Here is an 8,264-nt window from a genome sequence, read left to right on the forward strand (position 1 = left end):
CCTTTTACTGGGACAATAAAAGATAAAGATACAGTTTACACATCTGTAACTATAAATAATATAGATGACAGTGGTTCTCATCGGGAATTATTTTGTCTCCCAGGGAACACTTGGTAATCTCTGAAGAAAAGTTTTTCTCCTCTTGGGAAGAAGGGGATGCCACTGGCATCTAGAGGGTTGAGATCAATGATTCTGCTAAACATTCTAAAATGCAAAGTATAGCCCTCATACAGATATACTAGAGGCCCGGTGCACAAAATTCATGCATGGGTAGAATCCCTAGGCCTGGCTGGCAATCAAGGCCCATCTGTGGAGTGACCGGCGGGGCAATGTGGGGGAGGGGGCCCTGCTGGCACCCAGTTTGGATGGCTTGGGGCCTGTGTGTTGGGGGCAACTCCTGTGTTGAGCATCTTTCCCCTGGTGGTCAGTGCACATCATAATGACTGGTCATCTGCTCTTTGGTTGATTTGCATATTAGCCTTTTATTATATAGGATAGGGGGAGAGAGAGAGAGAGAGAGAGAGAGAGAGAGAGAGCTACTAGGTGTACTGGTTAATAATGCCAGAGTTTGTAATCAAAGAAAACACGATAATTTCAAGAGAAACGTTAAAAGTGCTTTATTCAAAGTAATGTCTATTGCTAACTAAACATTTTCTCTATCTTTCAAGTAATTTGTGGATACCGTCCTGTACCAATATAACTTTTCTGGTTTTGAGGCAAACCATTCAGAGATCCAATTTTCCACTTCTTCATATGTTTTGAAGTGCGGCTCAGAAAGTGCCTGTGCTATCAATCAGAATAAGTGGTAATTTGAAGGAGCAAGGTCTGGTGAATACAGCAGGTGGGTTAATAATTCCCAGGCAAGATTTTTTAACATTTCTTTAACTGTGTGATGGTGCATCATCATGAAGCAAAATCACTTTGCCATATCTTCTAGCACATTATGGTCATTTCACGATCAAAGCATGGTTCAAGTTGATTATTTGTCGTTGGTAGTGATCAGTATTAATAGTTTCACCTGGTTTTAGAAGCTCCTAATACACCACACCTTCCAGATCCCACCAAACGCAGAGCATTGTCTTCTTTTTGAGCGATTTGGCCTTGCGGTCGATGTTGATGGTTCACCTGGGATCAACCCATGATTTTGTGCATTTGGGATTCTCAAAATAAGTCCACTTTTCATCGCCAATCACAATTCCATGCCAAAAAAGACTTTCTTTCATGCCATTGAAGCAACATTTTACTGATGACTTTTCAGTTTTCCATTTGTCTTTTGTTCAGTTGATGTGGCACCCATTTCCCTTCCTTTAAAATGTTTTCCATTGCTTGTAAATGATCAGAAATTATTTGCTGAGCAACGCTTAATCTTTCTGCAAGTTGTTTTTGAGTTTGACATGCATCTTCATCCAATAATGCTTGTAATTGTTGGTCTTCAAACTTTTTCGGTTGACCTGGATGTTCTTTGTCTTTCACATCGAAATCATAACTTTTAAAGCTTTTAAACCAGCATTCCCATGTATCTTGAAGATAGATAGATAGATAGATATAGATATAGATGATATAGATATAGATATAGATATGTATACATACAAGTATAGGTATAGGTATAGGTACAGTTTTGGATACAGATACAGATACAGATATAGGTAGTAAAGACATATATAGGATTAGATATAAAAATAGATATAGATATATATATAGATGTAGGTGTAGGTGTAGGTAGAGATATAGAGATAGATAGACATGAGATAGAGATGATAGAGACAGAGATAGAGATAGAGACAGAGATAGAGCTAGAGATATGTGGGAAGAGCTCAGGAGATTTATCTCAGTGCAGTGGCAGATGCAATGGCATGAGCACACTCCGCCTATACACGCTTCCTCGGCACACCAGGAAGTGGCAACGCCCCCCTGAGCACACCTCCTAGAGCCCCTATATAGTACCCTGATCTTTCCTACTATTAGCTGCCCTAAGGATAGTGTAAACTTCTGATTGGTCCAAAATGTTATATATGTTGCTGCACTTACACAATAAACTTAGATCTGCGTCACTGAACCTGGTCTCCGGAGTCGGGCATGCTTCTTAGGACTCCATCGGCCTCACCCCCGCGGGACTCCCTGCTTCAGAGATAGAAATAGACATGGATTTAGACATAGATGGTATATAGATCTACATCTTACATATTTGTTCTGGTTGCTCTGAACAGATAGAATCTACTTTAATGGAAGCTTATCTGTTTTACCTTTCTTCTAGGATAACCAACTTTTCTCTTTATTCTATCTCTCCCTCCCTCATATTTATTGAGATATAATTGAAATGTAACATTTTGTAAATCTAAGGTGCATGTGATGATTTGATATCTCTATATATTGCAAAATGACCACCACAATAATGCTAGTTAATACATCCAGATATTTATTCTTTGACATTTTTTATGGTGACAATTTTTTAAATATACTTTTTTTAGAAAACTCCAAGTATATAATGCAGTATCGTTACCTATAGTCATTATATAGTACACTAGAGGCTTGGTGAACAAATTTGTGCACCAGTGGGGTCCCTCGGCCTGGCCTGAGGAATTGTGCCCAAACCATCTCTCTAACAATTCCTGAGGGGTCCCGGATTACGAGAGGGCACAGGCCAGGCTGAGGGACCCAACTGGTGCTTGATTGGGGCCAGGGAAGGATGCGGGAGGTTGGCCAGCTGGGGAGGGACCATGGGAGGGCTCCAGGGAGTGTCCAGCCTGTCTCACTCAATCCTAAGGGATGGTAATAATGGCTGGATCCCAGCAGCAACCTAACCTACTGATTGGAGCATCTGCCCCCTGGTGGTCAGTGCACATCATAGTGAGCGGTTGAGTGGCCTTAGCATATCATTAGCATATTCTGCTTTGATTGGTTAAACAGCCTACCAGACAACCGGACACTTAGCATATTAGGCTTTTATTATATAGGATTGGATCCCCAAAACTTAGTTATCTTATAACTAGAAATTTGTACCCATTGAACACCTATACCCGTTTCCTTTATTCACACACTGCTTACCCCTCCACCTAGTTCTGGCAACCAGCATCTGTGTATATCTGTTTCTATTAGTCTGACATTTCAAGTTTTACATTATACATGAGATCATTACAGTATTTGTCTTTCTCTGCCTGATTTACATTACTCAACATAATTCCTCAAGATCCATCCATGTTGTCACAAGTGGCAATATTTAATCCTTATTATGGCAGAGAAGTATTACAATGTGTATATATCTACACTAATAAAAGACAAATATGCAAATTAACCGTACCTTTGCTACACATTGAGCCATACCCACCAGCCAATCAGAGCAACTATATGCAAATTAACCCAACCAAGATGGTATCCACCAGCCACAAAGCTGGAGAAAGCAGGAGGCTTGGTTGCCCCAATGATAAAGGAAGCAAAGCTTCCTGCCTGCTGCTGCAGGCTCTGAACTCCACTCAAAGCAACAAAGTTTCAATTATAGAAGATAAATAAACCCCAGATACCTGCTTTCAGAGGGCCGTGGCCACAGAGCTGGAGCCTTGGGTTGCCCCTGGTGATGGAGGAAGCCAAGCTTCCCTCTGAGTGGCTCTGAGCTCCAACCAGGCTACAAAATTTCAATTATAGAAGGTAAATAAATCCCAGAATAAAAGAAAAAAAAGAGAGGCCGGGAGCTTCTGTCACCAAGGAGGGGGCTTGGCAAGCCTGAAAATGGCCCTCAGTCCCTCACTCAGACTGGCCAGGCACCCCAGTGGGAACTCCCACCCTGAAGGGGCTTGACCAGCCTGCAAACAGCCATCGGCCCCTCACCCAGGCTGGCCAGGCACCCCAGTGGGACCCCCACCCTGATCTGGGACTCCCTTCAGGGCAAACCAGCCAGCCCCCACCCATGCACCAGGCCTCTATCCTATATAATAAAAGGGTAATGTGAAAATGGCCCCTAACAGCAGAACAACTGGTCACTATGACACACACTGACCACCAGGGGCCAGACACTCAATGCAGGAGCTGCCCCCTCGTGGATATACACACACACACACACACACACACACACACACACACACATATACATATGTATATATATGTATACATATATATGGTGAGTTTATTAATTTGTTCAAAATTATCCTATATTTATTGACTTGTTCCACTGTTCCTAATATTACATGTTAAAAACCACAGATTGTGAATTTAGTAAATTCTTTTTGTAATTTCTTCTTTTTTGCTTAACAAAATTCAGCTAATATGATTAGGACACATTGCAATTTTTAGAGATTCTAGTGTGTGGTTCCTTTAATTATTATGCAATATCCCACTTAATTATAATTTACTTGAAAGTAATATTTAAGTAACTTACTTTTTCCATAGTGTTTGACAGGTGTTTTTATTTTCATCCCCTTATTGTTGCTCTTTTGTGGAGGAGGGTCCTTTTAGGTGTGAATCAAGTATAGAGCATACAACTAGATTCTTTTTTTAAAAAAATGGAATATTTTTGGTCTTTATAGGTAGGTTTAATTGTTTATATTATTTTTAGTTGAATACTTGTATTTCTATAATTACTATTTTGTGCTTTCAGTCTGCTAGCCTTTTTATTTCCTCTTCTTCTTCCTCCTCTCCTTCAACTCTGTCTCCTCCTCCTATCCTTTCCTGTGTCTTCTTGGGGTTGATGAGTTTATCTCTATTAACCCCCTTGGTTTTCTTCTACTGCTAGAAACTAAACATTGTACATCTGCTCCTTTAAAGAATAACCTAATTTTTTAAAGATATTAAATAAACATTTTTTACAGAATCTGCAGTCACTGAGCCAGCAGGTGGCTTAGCTCAATTCCTTCGTGTCCTTAGGTTTCCCAAGTCCCATAGAGTCCTTTGCAGCTGTAGTGCTGGGCCACACTCTAGTCTGTAACTTTCAGCTTCAAGTTCCCATCCCCAATTAGGCATGGGGCTCCATTGGTTCTCAGGGTTAAGCACATGCCAAATTCCCAGTACCACTGCATTACTCTGGTCTAAATGTAAGGAGGCATGTGACTTCAGCCTTGTTTCCTGTGTTTTATTTCTAGTCCATTTAGGATTGAGGAGGATGCATCACAGTATGGATTTCTTGCACCATCTTGCTTAATATCCCCCTCCCTTTTTTTTTTACTTAACTAAGGTTGCTGCTAATCTTTTAGCAAAACTAGTTTACACTTAGTTTAATATAGAGCATGCTAAGAGATCTAAGTTAAGATTGAATCACACAACAAAATAACTGTTGGGGTACCACTTAGATTTTTTAAAAAAAATTTTCTTTATTGATTAAAGTATTACATATGTGTCCTCATCCCCTCATTATCATCCCCCCCAACCACCTTCACTCATGCCCTCACCCCCCTGTTGTCTGTGTCCATTGGTTAGGCTTATATGCATGTATATAAGTCCTTTGGTTGAGCTCTCCCTCTTACCCCCACCCTCCCCTACCTTCCCTCTGAGGTTTGACAATCTGATCAATCCTTCTCTGTCTCTGATAGTAGCCCAGGAAGGAAGAGGGACACCCGGGGAGCAACCACACTGTTGTGAAATGATGAGCAATTGCCTCTGGGAATGGTAAAGAAAAATAAGATAATGGGACGTGATCCTCTACTGAATGGAGAAATAAGTCAACAGAGTATGCAGAACCAAGAAGAGAATGCAATAGTTCACAACAGCAAATTTTTTTCCCTTTAAAATTAATTTTACATGTAACATTATTACTATGGTGTAGCCACTGTGGAAAAATTAGATGTAGTTTTTTACCTAGAAGAGTCTGTGAATCAGTCTAACAGACTTCCTTTTATTTGCTATATGCTACTATTAAGTTTATTGTAACTCTTTGTTAAATAAATGTGTGAATTTTGTTTTACAAAAAAAAAAAGAGCACATATGCAAATATCAGTGCCCATATTTAAAGGAACATTCTTTCCTTTAAAATTTGCAGAAGCCAAGTGGAGGTAAGAATTGGGAGGGAAGAGGCTTGAGAAAATTGTCCAGATGAAGAGTCTGGATCTTATCAATCTCACAGCCCAGGAAAGTTCTTCACATTTGGGAGTTATATTTTATTATTGAGTTGAAACAAACAGTGGGAAGGTAGGTCATATTACAGAATATATTTTAAAACTTTTTCCCATGCTTAAGATCACATTTTCCTCCCTAAAATGATAAAATGAATTTCATGCTCACAGAAGATGGCAAACTGATTGCCCATGAGAAATCTGCTTCCTATTTGTTTAACAGGTCTAATAAAACCAGCTAGAGCTCTACTCCCTTACTTAGAAACATTTTCCAATGTTGGATTCAAGCACACTCAGAGGGTATGGTGCTCTCAAACAAAACATATGATTAATTATCAGAAACTGCTACTCATCCATGGCAGGATGTGTTCAAAATAACAACAGTATAGCTGGGATAGCAGGGCCCAGTGAATTTAGTCTGGAAAGGACCAGATTGCAACTAATTTTGGCTTTGTGGTCCACCTGGTGTCTGTTGCAACTACTCAACTCTGCCATTGTAGCATGCAAGTGACCATAGACAATCCATAACAAGGAGGCAGGGCTGTGTTTTGACAAAACTTTATTGACACATCTAGGTGTAGGGCTGGATTTGTGACATGAGGTTTACAGTACTTTGCTGACCATTGTCTTATAGCTCTAATGAATCACAAATAGGCATTATGGGTCCTCAGGCAGGTAAGTTTATCATTACACCATTCTACTGGTTATGAAACTTGTAATATAAGTTTCCCCACTTTCTAATACAAATACTAGTAGACTACCAAGTCCTGATTTCCAATTTGAGAAAAATCCAGAAGGTAATAATTTTTAAACCATTCATGCCATGTCCCCTGTGACCTTTCAAATATTATTTCCACCACTTTCTGTTTAAAATTTCCCTTTATCCAGATTTATAGAACCTGAAGTAATGTGAAAAACTGGCCATTTTATGGTGCATTTAACTGATAGGAAAACCAATACAAATCATTTAGGTCCAAAAGTGACTATATTGTCTTTTAATTTCATGGTTTGACTAACTACATACCCCTAATGCACAGAATAATTGCCAAGTTTATTTTGTGCTTCCTACATTATGTGCTTTATACTTATCAAAGCAAAGTAGAGAATCGATAGAATTGTTCAAAGAATTTGTCTACTGAAACATAGTCAAGTGTTAGATTGAATAATTACCCAGGTTTATCTCTTAGCAATAAAGACATCACCACAAATTGTTGTGTCCAAATATTGATGAGAGGATATCAGAATATATTAAAAATACCATCTTAGCTTTGTGAGCATCAAAGTCTCAGCCAGGTTATGTGTATACAGCAGAAAACAACAGCTTATTACCAGGAGATCCACCCCATATGGTCACACTCACACAATTCTCCCCTACATCCCAAATATCAAAGGCATAATGCATTTTCAAGATTTGAAAATATGATAGATTACAAAATGTGATTAAAATTATACATAATAGGTTGTAAAACACTTTTCTCTGATACTTGCTATTATGTAATTGTTATTGTTTTCCTTTTTTATTGATGTATAACTTACACAACATTGTATTACTTTCAAGTGTACAATGTAATGACTTGATGCTTATATATATTGCAAAATGATCACCACAGTAAGTCAAGTTAATGTCACCATACATAGGTACAATATTTTTTTTTCATTATGGGAACCTTCAAGATCCAATTCCTTAGCTATTTTCAATTTGCAATACAGTATTATTAACAATGCTATACATTACATTGTTTTACTTTATTCATTTTAACTGAAAATTTGTACTTCTTGCCCTAGCTGGTTTGGCTCAGTAGTTAGAGCATTGGCACACCCACTGAAGGGCTGTGGGTTTGTTTATGGTCGAGGGTGCATACCTCGATTGCAGGCTCAATCCCTGGCTCTGGTTGGGGTGCATATGGGAGGCAACTAATCAATGAGTCTCTCTCACATTGATATTTCTCTCTGTGTCTCTCATCCTCCCATCCACTCTCTACAAATCAATGAAAAAAACTATCCTTGGCTGATGATTAACGGAAAAAAAGGGAAGAAAATTTGTACCTCTTGACCACCTTCACCCATGTTGCCCAGTCCCACCTCAGACAACCACAAATCTGTTCTCATTATCAATAAGCTGGGGATATTTTTTTGTTTTTGTTTTGACGTTTTTCTCTTATCATAATACCCTAAAAGTTCATCTGTGTATCACATATAGTAAGATTTTTTTATTCACATATATATATA

Source organism: Myotis davidii, unplaced genomic scaffold (assembly GCF_000327345.1).
Source record: "Myotis davidii unplaced genomic scaffold, ASM32734v1 scaffold162, whole genome shotgun sequence".
Taxonomy (NCBI): Eukaryota; Metazoa; Chordata; class Mammalia; order Chiroptera; family Vespertilionidae; genus Myotis; species Myotis davidii.